This window comes from Panthera uncia, chromosome D4, assembly GCF_023721935.1.
Source record: "Panthera uncia isolate 11264 chromosome D4, Puncia_PCG_1.0, whole genome shotgun sequence".
NCBI lineage: Eukaryota > Metazoa > Chordata > Mammalia > Carnivora > Felidae > Panthera > Panthera uncia.
Genome location: NC_064807.1, coordinates 6,005,248 through 6,019,729, shown reverse-complemented (window position 1 = coordinate 6,019,729; position 14,482 = coordinate 6,005,248). Strand labels below are relative to the sequence as shown.

The 14,482-nt window shown below is 37.4% G+C and overlaps 1 protein-coding gene across 3 annotated transcripts in view; it reads left to right on the top strand.

The window, feature by feature from the left end:
• Positions 1 to 14,482, top strand: part of RIC1 (RIC1 homolog, RAB6A GEF complex partner 1) — a 145,979-nt gene that overhangs the window by 30,105 nt on the left and 101,392 nt on the right. The gene's annotated exons all lie outside the window — the stretch shown is intronic.

Genomic DNA, 14,482 nt, shown 5'->3' with positions numbered 1-14,482 from the left:
TTCTCCCCCCTCTCCTTCTCCCCCCTCTTCTCCCCTCTCCTCCTCCCACCTCTCCTCCTCCCCCCCTTCCTCCCCTCCCCTGCTCCTCTATCCTGCTTGTGCTTTCTCTCTCTCAAAAAGAAAAAAAGAAGTAAAATAAAATGTTACACTAATCGTATTTCAAGTGCTGAGTGGTTATGTGTGAGTAGTGTGTACTATATTGGATAGTGTAGATAAAAACATTTCTTTCAGGGTGCCTGGGTGGCTTAGCCAGCCTAGCTTCCGACTCTTGGTTTCCGCACAGGTCATGATCTCACAGTTTGTGAATTCAAGCCCTGTGTTGGGCTCTGTGCTGACAGTGTGGAGCCTGCTTAGGATTTCTCTGCCCCTCTGCAGCTTGCTTTCTCTCAAAAAATAAATAAGCATAAAAAAATTAAAACCACGTTTCTCTCATTGCAGATACTGTACTAATGCTGTGAGATCATACAGTATGACCTACAGTCATAGGTTGTTTTTACTTGCTTTTAGTACCCCACTTCTCAATTATTATGGAACATTTGCAAAGAATGTTATGGGTTGAATCATGTTCCCCCAAAACGATGTGTTGAAATCCTATCCCTCAGTACCAGAATGTGACTTTATTTGGAAATCGGTCTTTTTAAATTTTTTAAATTAAAAAAATTTTTTTTAAGTTAGTTTATTTTGAGAGAGAAAGACAGCAGGGGAGGGCAGAGAGAGAGGGAGAGAGAGAATCCCAAGCAGGTTCTGTGCTGTCAGCACAGAGCCTGACGCAGGGCTCAATCTCACGAACTGAGATCCTGACCTGAGCGGAAAGCAAGAGTCGGACACTTAACCCAGAAATCAGGTCTTTATAGAGTGATCATGTTAAAATGAGGTTGTTAGGGTAGGCCCTAATCTGATATGACACCGTCCTTATAAAAGGGGGATATTTGAACACGAAATAGACCTGCACACAGGGAAGGCTGTGTGAAGACACACAGGGAGATTGGCCATGTGCCTGGAGTGATGGACCTACAAGCCAAGGGTTGTCGCAAACACAGGGGTAGGAGAGGTGAGGAAGGACTTTCCTCTCTAGCTGTCAAAGCCCTGCTGACACCTTGATTCAAGTTTCTGTTGTTTTAAGCCACCCGGTTTTTGGTATTTGTAACAGCAACCCTAGGAAACTAACACAGAGAACTTCCTAAATAGTTACATAATCTCTAATGAACTAATTTTGAAAACAGTGTCCTATAAAATTTAAAAGATAAGTCTGGAGTCTTTTACAGATATGTATTCGCTGGTACAGCTATGATCATTAATCTTTAAAAATTAACCAAAAGTTCTGGAAAGCCTGTGAACATCATAGATTTGCAATTCTGTCAAGAACATAAATGTACCATACTTCTCTTAGTTTAATAGCAACAGTGCTGGTTGTATTTGTCAAGTTTTAAATTTACACTGTGCATTGAATTGGACTTTGTATGGACAGAGATCCCCCTCCCCTCAACGTTTCTGATTTTGGAATTAATTTTCTTTTTAATCAGAAAAAATTCATAAATTATTTTTCTAATTTCAGCGGTTTTTATTAACAGGAAGATAAATAAGTTGTGGTATATTCAGTACAAAAGTGAATGAATTACAGAGGAGCAGGGATATAATCACAAAATTGAAGATAGTGATTAGATCTTGGAGAGTTACAGGTGCATGTAATTAGGCAAGGGAACTCAGGGCCTTCAAATTACGGATAGTGAATCATTTAGCTGGATGATGGGTTTGTCAGTGTTCATTTTATCCTTTATACATTATATATGCTTTATATTAGGTATTAAAATCAGTTTGAAATCAGCAGTCTGTGGAAAGAACTATTTGAAGTAGTGGATTACTGAGAATGTATACATTTATTCTTCATGGATACTCAAGGAATATAAAACAGACTATTAGTTATAACACAATTATTAAGAATCTGTTTTAATAGCATTAAATTTTACACAAAAAAATTCATGCATAATCTTGGGACCCCTGGGTGCCTGGGTGGCTTAGTCTGTTAAGTGTCCGACTCTTGATCTCAGCCCAGGTCTTGTTCTCTGGGTGGTGAGTTCAAGTCCTGTGCTGGGCATGAAGCCTACTTAAAAAAAAACACACACACACACACACACACACAAAACCTCTGGACCCTGTTTTCTGTATTGTCATGGGTTATAAGGAAGTACCTAGTAGACTTCTTTATGAATACATGTATTTAGAAACAAGCAGTGCCATTAGGACTAAAATTGCTGCCTAGATTTTCTTTTTTTTAATAAAGCAAATAGTTAGGGGACCTTTAAACCTGTTGGTTTCTGCTGTTTACAGAGTTAAAGTAGTACTTACTAACACACTCTGTGCAAAATGTCAGTCACCAGAGGAGAGGGGAGACTTAAGACCAATTTGTTATCTGCTTCATACAAAAACTTAGTTTGGGGCGCCTGGGTGGCTCAGTCGGTGAAGAATCGACTTTGACTCATGATCTCATGGTTTGTGGGTTTGAGCCCCGAGTTAGGCTCTGTGCTGGCAGCTCAGAGCCTGGAGCCTGCTTCAGGTTCTGTGTCTCCTCTCTCTGCCCCTCCCCGACTCGCACTCCCTCAAAAATAAACAAACATTAAAAACAATTTAAAAAACAAAAAAAAAGTAGTTTGATAAGCCATTTTAATATAGGTGCAAGCAGAGTAAAAACCTCAGGTTTAGTATGTGATCTGACTCCCAAATTAGAGAAGTACTCATTTTTAGAAATTTGAACAGCTTATAAAATCTATATTGAAATACTAAGAAATAAAAAATTAGTAAATGCTAAAACATACTATGATTTTAAGTTAGTGATTAAACATTATCTCTGTTCAACTCTGACTTTTACATTTATTAAATCCATTGGCAATTATCATTGCTGATTATAACAATCAAAACCTTCTTTAAAATCTCATTTTCTGATTGAGTTGGTTAATGTCTCCTTTGTCGCCAGCATTAAAAAAAAATCTTTCACATAAACAGGTCAAAGATACCAAAATCATTAAAAATAAATACAGGGAAACCGTTCATTCTAACTTGTATCTTTTTTTTTTTTTTTTAACGTTTATTTATTTTTGAGACAGAGAGAGACAGAACATGAACGGGGGGAGGGCAGAGAGAGAGGGAGACACAGAATCTGAAACAGGCTCCAGGCTCTGAGCTGTCAGCACAGAGCCTGATGCGGGGCTCGAACTCACGGACCGCAAGATGATGACCTGAGCCGAAGTTGGAGGCTCAACCGACTGAGCCACCCAGGCGCCCCTCTAACTTGTATCTTAATGTGTATGTATTTTAGATGCTAAACAAACTACAACCAGTTTTTCTTTTTTTCTTTTCTGCATAGTTTAGGCTTCTTTTCTAGGCTTTTGCAATCGATTGTAAATAGGTGTCCCTAATTATGTTTTTTCCCCTTAATCCGTTTTTAAAAAGACCATCCAAGATAACTTGTTTCCAACTTTTTAAAAAACTCTTTGAGATATAATTGACGTGATATAAATTGCACATTTACAGTGTAAATTTGATCAGACTTGACCTGTATACGTTACCATAGGCAAACATTCTCCAGAGTCATGATAATGAACATACCCTTCACCCTCAGCTGTTTCCTCTTACCTCTTTGTAATAGCTTCCCACCGCCCTTCATCTCCAGGCATTCACTCATCTGCTTGCTTTCTCTTGCTATAGATTGGGTCACCTTTTCTAAAGTTTGATATAAATGGAATCGTACAGTAAGTACGTACTTGTTTTTGCTGTTCTTGTGTGGCTTTCATTTAGCATAATTATAAGGAAGAATTTAACATTGGTACAGTATTATTAACTAAAATACAGATGTCATTGAAATTTTCCTTAATTTTTCTGCTGGTGTTCTCTTTCTGTTCTAGACTTCTGTATGTCACGTTGCACGTGATTGTTATTCTCAGTCTCTTCATTCTGTAATATTTCCTAAGTTTTTTCTTGTCCTTTATGACCTCTTGATCTTTTTGAAGAGTACTGATCAGTTATTTAATAGAATCTAACCATTTGGGTTTATTTTCTCATGAATAGGATGAACTTACGTATTTTTGGAAAAAATGCCAGAAAAAATGGGTCCTCAGTGTATCATATCGGAGTTCATAATGTTCACATATGTTATTATTGGTGATATTTTACCTTGATCACTTGGTTAGTTGGTGTCTGCCAGATTTCTCCACTGTAAAAGTTACTGTCTTTTGTAGTTAAAAAGCAACTTGGGGGGACATCTGTGTATATCCTGTTTTTTCCTGATGCTTGCTTACTGATTTTAGTATCCATCACTGGATCTTGCCTGCAACTGTTATTATGCAGTGTTTACCTAAGGGTATTTCTCAGTGTCCTTTTAACTTGTACATTTAATAATTGGAATTCTAATGTAGGGAAGAGCAATCCCTTTGCTTTCATTTAGTTATTTATCTCTATATGGTTTCATAGATACTTGTGTGTTAAAATCCGGTACTGTAATTACTTTGTTTGAATTTTTTGCCGCCTTTAAAAAGTTCGTGGTTTACTTAATTTTAAAACTTATTTGTATGTCCCGGGAACAAGTCATTGATACAGAAATGTGATTTGCAAATTTTTTTCTAGTCTGTGGTAATTTTTTAAATTATATTTTTAGCAATATCTCTTGAAGAGAAACATTTTTTGTAAGGACCAATTTATCAATTTTATTATTTTTATTTTGTGAATCATAATTTTTAAATTTTATTTAAGTAGTTACTTACTTCAAGGCCACAGAAGATTTTCTCCTGTATTCCTCAACTTTTATTGATCAAGTTTTATGTAAGTTTCTAATGCCTCGTGAGTTAATCTTTTTATATGGCACAAAGTATGGATTGGCATTCTTTTCTTCATGTGGCTTTTTCGGCACCATTTGTTGAACTGATCCTCCCCTCAGTGAATTGACTTTGCATCTTCTGTTTCCCTTCTCTGTTTCTGGACTCTGTTTCAATGATTCTCTTTCGCTGATCTGTTTGTTTTGATGCTAATACCACAGTCTTGATTACTGTGACTTTATAATAGATCTTCAATTCAGGTAGCATAAGTTCTCTGTGTTACTTTTAAAAGTTGATTTGCTATTCTAATTTCTTTTTTAGACTCAGGCATCACTTCTAGATTGTTAAATTTCTAGTGGTTTCCCCAATTACATTTCTTCTCTTCATCCCTTGTAAATACTATCCAAGGTACTTTTGGTTTTGATTTTGAAACAGTTTAAAAACTTTATTGATAAGGGTTCAGATTCCACACTACAACTTATTTTTAAGAAACTACCCATTGTAGGGGTGCCTGGGTGGCTCAGTCATTTAAGTGTCTGACTCTTGATTTTGGCTCAGGTCATGATCTTGCAGTTTGATTGAGTCCCACATTGGGCTCTACACTGACAGCGTGGAGCCTGCTTGGGATCCTCTCTTTTCCTCTCTCCGCCTCTCTCCTGCTCGTGCTCACTCGTGTGTGTACGCGTGCTCTTTCTTTAAATAAATAAACAAACTTAAAATATTTTTTTAAATGTATAAAAAATATAATAAAAGAAACTACCCCTTGTCAAGTTTTGGTGTAATATCAAAGAATATTTACGATTATTTAAAAAGTGCAACTATAAATGTGTAAGATTGCATTTTTTTGCATACTCGAATTAAAACAACATGTCACGACAGACAGAAGTAGCTGGGAGAATGAATCCAGCTGGATGTAGTCTATTATACTAGACTTTAAAGAGCTTGGTAAAATAGTACCAGTGTTTACCTTTTTGATTTAGAAATAAAATTATTCAAAAATATGATTATGTTAATATGCAAATGTTATCTTACTGTGATGCAAGCACTTGAGATCTTCCCTTTATAAATTTTGAGTGCATAATGCAGTGTTGTTAGCTATGGGTACAGTGTTGTACAGCAGATCTCTGTAACTTACTCAGCTTGCTTAACTGAAACTTTATGTCCTTGATTGGCAACTCCCCATTTTCCTCTCCTCAGCTTCCTGCAGCCACCATTTCTCTTCGGCACTATGAATTTAACTATTTTAGATACCCCGTATAACTGGAGTCATGTATTCTTTGTCCTTCTGTGACTATCTTTTTCCACTTAGTCAATGTCCTCAAGAGTCATACATGTTGTTGCATATTGTAGAATTCCCTTCTTTTTAAAAAAAAGCTGAATAATATTTGTTACATGGATATGCCACATTTTCTTTATTCATTCATCAGACAATGACCTTTGGGTTGTTTCCATATCTTAGTTCTTTTGATAAATACTGAGGAGCAGGATTGCTGGACCAGATGATAGTTGTATTTTTAATTTTTTGAGGAACCTCTGTTTGCCATATTGGCTGCACCATGTTACATTTCCCTCATCAGTGTGCCAGGGGTTCCATTTTCCCCACATCCTTGCCAACACTTGGTGTTTTGCTTTTGTTTTGATAATGGCCTTCCTGATAGGTGTGAAGATATATCTTACACAATGGTTTTGATTTCCATTTCCCTGATGGTGATTAGTGACATTGAACATCTTTTTATACCTGTCACTCATTTGTATGTCTTCCTTGGATAAACGCCTATTATTCAAGTCTTTAAATCAGGTATTGCTTTTTTTTGCTATTGAGTTATAGGAGTTCCTTCCATATTTTGGAAATTAACCCATTGTCAGATATATGGTTTGCAGATACTTTCTCCCCATTCTGTAGGTTGCCTTTCTACTTTGTTGATGCTTCCTTTGTAGAAGATTTTTAGTTTGATGTAGCCCCACTTGGCTATTTTGCCTTTTTGTTGCATATTCTTTTATTTCTATATCCATGAAATCATTGCCAAGGCCAGTGTCGTTAAGCTTTTCTCTGATTCTAGGAGTTTTATAGTTTCAGGAGGGAACTTTAAGTCTTTAATCTGTTTTGAATTGATTTTTGTGTATGGTATTAGATAAAGGTCCAATTTTGTGCATGTGGCTATTTAGTTTTTCTAGCACCAGTTGTTAATGAGACTGTACTTTTTCCATTGTGTATACTTAGAGCCCTCCAACGCTCCCCCACTTTTTTTTTTTTTAAAGGGGCACCTGGGTAGCTCAGTGGTTAAATGTCCAACTTCGGCTCAGGTCATGATCTCGCAGTTTGTGGGTTTGAGCCCCGAGTAGGGTCAATGCTGACAGCTCTGGTGGAGCCTGGAGCCTGCTTCGGATTCTTTGTGTCTCCATCTCTCTCTATGCTTCTCCCCCACTCTTGCACTGTCAGCACAGAGCCTGATTCTGGGCTCTATCTCACAAACCCTGAGATCATGACCTGAGTCAAAATCAAGAGTCAGATGCTTAATGGACTGAGCCACCCAGGGGCCCCTCTACTTAGACCCCTTGTGAAAGACCCCTTGACCTGTTCGTGGGGATTTATTTCTAGCCTGTCTACTCTGTTTCAGTGGCCTATGTTTGTCTTTTTTTTAAATGTTTATTCTTGAGAGACAGAGTGTGAGCGGGGGAGGGGCAGAGAGAGAGGGAGACACAGAATCCAAAGCAGGCTCCAGACTCTGAGCTGTCAGCACAGAGACCTGCCTTTGGCTTGACTTCATGAACTGCAAGATCATGACCTTAGCTGAAGTTGGATGCCCAAACGACTGAGCTGCCCAGGCGCCCCCATTGCCCTGTATTTGTCTTTATGCCAGTACCTTACTGTTTGATTAATGTAGTTTTGTAGTATATTTAGAAATCAAGAAGTGCGATGCCACTGGCTTGGTTCTTTCTCATGATTGATTTGGCTATTTGGTTCCATGTGAATTTTAGAGTTTTTTGTGATTCCATATGAAGTTTAGAATTTTTTTCTAGTTCAGTAAAAAGTACTATTCTGACTTTGATAGGGATTGCATTGATTTGGAGATTGCTTTAGGTATCAGAGACATTTTAACATTTAACAATAAATAAGATTGTTTTCCTAATTTCAGTTTTCAGATAGCTCATAGAAATTGATTCTTGTATGTTGATATTGTATCCTAAAACTTGACTGAATTCTTTTATTAGCTATTAGGTTTTTTTTTTAAGTTTATTTAATTTTTTTGAGAGAGAGAGAGGAAGAGGGAACATGTGCATGCACACACGCATAAGCAGGGGGTGAGTGCTGAGCCCAACATGGGGCTCAGTCCTACAAAGCATGAGATCATGACCCCAGCTGAAACCAAGAGTAGGATGCTTAACTGACTGAGCCACCCAGGCGTCCTGCTATTAGTTTCTTTTTAAGGGAATCTTTAGTGTTTTCTATATATAAGATGATATTGTTTGCGTAGAGAGTTTTACTTCTTCCCTTCTGATGTGGATGTTTTTTATTTATCTTGCCTAATTCCTCTGGCTACGACTTCTAGTACTATGTTGAATAGAGGTGGTAAGAGTAGGCATCCTGGACGTGTTCCTGATCTCAGAGGAGAATCTTCCAATTTTTCACTGTTCAGTATGATTTAGTTATAGATCTTAAATGGCCTTATTAATGTTTGAGGCACTTTGCATTTTTATTTGTAGTTTACAAGTTTTTCTTCTGAAAGAGTGTTGGATTTTGTCACATACTTATTCACTTATTGAGATGATTTTGTGGGTTTTTTATCCTTTATTCTTACAATGCAGTGTATCACATTAATTGATTTTTATATGTTGACCCATCCTTGCATCCCAAGAATAAGTCAAACTTGCTTGTGGTGTATAATTTTTTTTTTTTTACTATGCTGTTGAATTCACTTTTCAAGTATTTCACTGAGTATTTTTGCATCTATATTCAGAGCTAGTGACTTAGGATTTTTTTTTTTTTTCCAGTAGTGCCTTCATCTGGTATTTTGTATCAGTTTGAAAGTGTTCTTGCTGATTCAGTAGTTTGAGAAGAATTGGATTTAATTTTTCGTTAAATGTTTGGCAGAATTTGACCGTGAAGCCATCTGGTCCTGGACTTTTCTTTGTTGGGAGGTTGCATACTAGTTGCAGGTCTGTTCAGCTTTTCTGGTTCTTCATGATTCAGTCTTGATAGGTTGTATCTTTCTAGGAATTTTCCCACTTTGTCTATATTGTCCACAGCTGGCATACAGTTTGTAGTTATCTTTGTGATCTTCTGTATGTTTGTGTTATCAGTTGTAATGTCTCCTTTTTTATTTCTTTGAGTTGATTTTGAGCTTTTTTTTTTTTACCTTAGTCTAGCTGAAGATTTGTCAATTTTATCTTCAGAAAACTTACTTTTTCCTCTTTTTACTGTTCTCTATTTCACTTATTTCTGCTCTAATCTTTATTATTTTCTTTCTTCTGTAGATTTTGGACTTAGTTTGTTCTTCTAGATCCTTGAGGTATTTAAAATTAGGTTGATTTTAGATCTTCTGTTTTAAGGTAGACATTTATCGCTTATAAACTTCTTAGTACTGCTTTTGCTGTATCCCATAAGTTTTGTTATGTTGTGTTTTAGGTTTTGTTTCTATATATATACACTTTTTAAATTTTTTAATGTTCGTTTATTTTTGAGAGAGAAATAGAGTATGAGCAGGGGAGGGGCAGAGAGAAAGGGAGACAGAATCTGAAGCAGGCTCCGGGCTCTGAGCTGTCAACACAGAGCCCGACATGCAGCTCAAATGCACAAACCATGAGATCATGACCTGAACTGAAGTTGGACGCTTATCCAACTAAGCCACCCAGGTGATGCCCCTCAAAATATTTTCTAATTTCCTTTTTGATTTCTTCTTTGACCCATTTGTTGTTTAAGAGTGTGTTTATCCCCCCCCCCCTTTTTTTTTTTTTTGCTATTTAGTTTCATTCCATTGTGGTCAGAGAAGATAGTTGGTATGATTTCAAGACCTAACGGGATCTGTTCTGGTGAATGTTCTGTGTACACTTAAGAAGAATGTGTATTCTGCTATTTGCAGAAAGCTCTGTATGTATGTCTTAGCTTCATTTGATCTGTAGTGTTGTTCAAGTCTTCAGTTTCTTCATAGATTTTGTCTCAGTGTTCTATTACTGAAAGTGAGATATTGAAGTACCCTACTATTTTATTGCTGTTTACTTCCTTATTCACTTTTGCAAATATTTGCTTTATTTAGATGCTTTGGTGTTACACCTAATATACTACTCTGTGTGTGTGTGTGTGTGTGTGTGTGTGTGTATGTGTTTATTTATAATTATTAGGTATTTCTGGTGAATTTATTCTTTTATCATTGTACAGTGTCTTTTTCCCCTTTTGACACTTTGACTTAAAGTCAGTTTTGTCTGATGTAAGCTATAGTCTCCTGTGCTCTCTTTAAGCTTACCATTTGCATGGAGTATCTTTTTCTATCCTGTCACTTTCAGCTTATGTATGTGCTTAACTCTAAAGTGATTTCTGGTAAGGAGGTCTAGTGGTGTTGAACTACCTCAGCTTTTGTTTGTTTAGGAAAAATATTATCTACATTTTTTTTTTAATGTTTATTTTGAGAGAGAGAGTGTGCACATGGGTGGGGAGGGGGGGGGAAGAGAGAGAGAGAGAGAGAGAGAGAGAGAGAGAGAAAGAGAAAGAATATCCCAAGAAGACTCCATGCTGTCAGCACAAAACCTTACGTGCGTCTCAATCCCATGAACTGTGAGATCATGACCCAAGCTGAAACCAAGAGTTGGACACTTAACCATTTGAGCCACCCAGGCTCCCGTGTCCTTCATTTTTGAAGGACACTATTGCTGGATATAGTATTCTTACTTGGCAGCTTTTTTCTTTCAGCTTTTTGAGTATATCATCCCACATTCTTCTGGCCTGCAAGATTTCTGCTGAGAAACCCACTGATAGTCTAATGGGGATTCTTATACATGACAGGTTGCCTTTTTCTTGTGCTTTCAAAATTCTCACTGCTTTTACTTTTGACAGTTTGATTGTAATTTATCTCCTTGTGTATTTCTTTGAGTTCCTCTTCTTTGGGTTTCTTTGGGCTTCTTGGATCTGTGTGTCCATTTCCTTCCTCAGATTTGGGAATTTTTCAGACATTGTTTTCTTGAATAAACTTTCAGGTAATTTTTCTTTCTTTTCTCCTGCTGTGCATATATTGGTCTGTTTTTAGTGTCCCATAAGTTCCTGAAGCTTTCTGCATTCTTTTTCATTTTTTTCCTTATTGGTCTTGTGATTGAATGATTTCCAGTGACCTTTATTAGAATTTGCTGATCCTTTCTTCTGCTTGATTTGGTTTTATGTTGAGCCCCTCTCATGAATTTTTATTTCAGTAATTTTCTTCAACTTCATGTCTGTTTGATACTTTTGTATATTTTCTGTCTCTTGTTGCAGTCCTCTGTTGGCTCATTTGTTGTTGTTCCAGTCTCAGTGAGCATCTTTATGATGGTTATTTTGAATTATTTTTCTGGTAAATCATAGAGCTGTGTTTCATTAGGGTCTCTGTCTAGAGATTCATCTTCTTTCCTTTGTTTGGAACACATTAACTTGTTTCTTCATCTTCCTTGACTCTCTGTGTTGGTGTGTGTGCATTAGACAAAACAGTCACCTCTCCCAGTCTTCGTGGAATGGTCTCATATATTCAAAGACTGCCGTCCCCCCAGTCCACCCTGGCCAGAGATTCTGGTGGCCTCTCAAACCTTCATGCTAGTCCAACATGCTTCTTTTGTTTTCTGTGCTTCCCAAGTGTCTAGGGTATGCTGAATCCCCTCAGTGCACTGTAACAAATGGACTGAAGCCATTCCCCAGTCATTCTTGAGAAAAGTTGGATTGCCGTAAGCTCCATCCAACTGTTTCTGTCCATAGGGAGAAGGTGGAAGTTGTTTTTTTGGTTGTTGTTGTTTGTGTCTTTCGTTTTGTTTTTTCATCCACTTGCTCCTTGCTGAGTCAGGGGAAGGGCTGTGGCAACTCCCGGACCAAACTCTGTCTCTGTTCTCCTGACCTCCCTGGTGGCTAGATTATGCCAGGTTTCATCACGGCCTCAAGACAGACCCTCTTCCCTCCCTATGGACAGCCCCCAGAAAAGTTGGGGCACTGGACTTGAGGACTCTTTCCCTTCCCAAGAAGAAGCTGGAGGTGGAGGGTTTATCCTGTGTTGGGGGTAGGTGTTCTGGTGGGTGTAGGGGTTTGGGCATCCCAAATCTCCCTACCAGTTTTGATGAGTCTGATTCTGTATTTATCTAGCCTTCAGGTGCCTTTCAGTTACTTTCTAGATTTCTCGCCATAGGGAATTTTTGTTTGAATTTTTTGCTGAATTTATGTGTTTGTGGGGTGAAGGAGAGTCCAGGGTTTCCTACTGTCTCATCTTGCTGATGTCACTTCTCCCAAGGTACTGATTTTTAACTTTTAATTGATACTTGAAGAACAAACAACTGATGTCTAACAGTTTTAATGTATTTGGAATATTGCTAGCTTCTTGGAAACATTTGTATTTTGCTTTTAGGGATAAAAAAAGGGTTTTAAGGGAATGGTATATGTACCACTATGTTCCAAAGGCTAAAGTAAAAGAAGCTAGCTATAAAAACTGTATTCTAGTTCGTAAATTTATTTACTGTAGGAAAATACTTAGCAGTTCCAAACTACTCTAGTATACAGTAGAATTTAACAAAGAACTAAATTAATTGAATGAGATGATGACTAGAAAAAAGTTAAAAGTAAGGGAGAAGGCTAGAACTAACCACATTGTGCTTCATTGCACTCCTATGTTCCTGTCTACAAATATATACATATGTGTATACAGAAAAAAATAGACATGTTTATTCATATATAGGTTAGTATAGGTATGTATGTTACCTACTGTGTTTGCTGTGAGGACGTAGAAGCAATGATACCCCACTAACAACAAGCATCTTGTTTCCAGATCTTGCTTTTTAAATATTATTCTCTAATAAAAATGGAACAGGTGTCCCTGGAAAAATGGCTGCTTCTAGGACAACAGCAGGAAAAGTATAAGATGACCCTTTGAGGCTTCTTATACTACTGGAAAGTGATATCCTGTTTTCTAGCACCATTTGATGAAAAGACCATGTGTTCTCCTTTGTATTTCCTTTGCCCCTTCGTTGAATGTCACTTGACTGTATTTATGTGAATGTATATCTGGTGCTTTCTATTCTGTTCTATTGAACAGAATATTTTCCATTCTTTGTTTAGTACCACATTGTCTTATTATTGTATCTTTATAGTAAGTCTTGGGGTAGCATCAAGTCCTTCAGCTTAGTTCTTCTCCTTCAGTATTGAGTTGACCATTCTGGTCTTTTGCTTGTCCATGTAAACTTTAGAGTCAGCCTGTTGATGTCTTTAAAATAACTTGCTGTGATTTTGATTTTGATTGTATTGAATCTGTAGTTCAAGTTGTGAAGGACTAACATCTTGACAGTATTGGATCTTCCCAACCATGAACTTGGAATATCCCTCCATTTATTTAGTTCTTTTAAAAATCTGTTCATCAGAATTTTGTAGTTTTCCTCACATAGGTTGTATACATATTCTATTAGATTTGTGCCTAAATAAATTTTTTTGGTTGCTAATACAAATGCTATTTTGTTTCTAATTTTGAATTCCACTTGTTCATTGCTGTTGTATGAAAAAGAAATTGATGTGTATATGACTATTGTATTCTGTAACCGTACTAATAATTATTATTTCTGTGTTATTTGTTGTTGGTTCTTTTGGATTTCTATATAGGCAGTCATGTCATATATAAAGAAAGTTGTACTCCCCCCCCCCACCCCAACCTGTGTATCTTTTATTTCCTTTTATTGTCTTACTACATTAGTAAGGACTTCCATTGTGACTTTGAGAAAGAGTGTGAGAGGGAGGTGCCTTTACTTTGTTCTGGATTTTAGTAGGAAAGCTTGTAGTTTCTTACCAGTGAGTATGGCATTAGTTATAGGTTCTTTGTAGGTATTCTTTGTCAGATTGAAGAAGTTCCCCTAATCTTAGCTTACTGAGAGTTTTTATCATGAGCGGGTCCTGGATTTTCTCAAGTTCTTTTCCTGAATTTATTGGTACATTCATGTGTTTTTTCTTCTTTAGCCTGTAGATAGGCAATAGATTACATTAAAAAAAATAGATTACATTAATTGGTTTTTGCATTTGTTTTGAAAAATATTTAATGTTTATTTCTGAGACACACACACACATGCACGCACGCACGCACACAGAATCTGTAGCAGGCTCCAGGCTCTGAGCTGTCAGCACAGAGCCTGACGTGGGGCTCGAACTCACAGACTGCAAGATCATGACCTGAGCCGAAGTTGGACACTTAACTGACTGAGCCACCCAGGCGCCCAGTTTTTGCATTTTTTAAAATGTCTATTTATTTTGAGGGAGGGAGGGAAAGAGAGCACTCATGAACAGGGGAGAGGCAGAAAGAGAGGGAGAGAGAGAATCCCAAGCAGGCTCTGTGATGTCAGCATGGAGCCCAACAAGGGGCTTAATCTCATGACTGTGAGATAATGATCTGAGCTGAAATCCAGAGGTGGGTGCTTACCCGACTGAGCCACCCAGTTGCCCTGATTTTTGCATATTGATCCAGTCTTGCATACCTGGA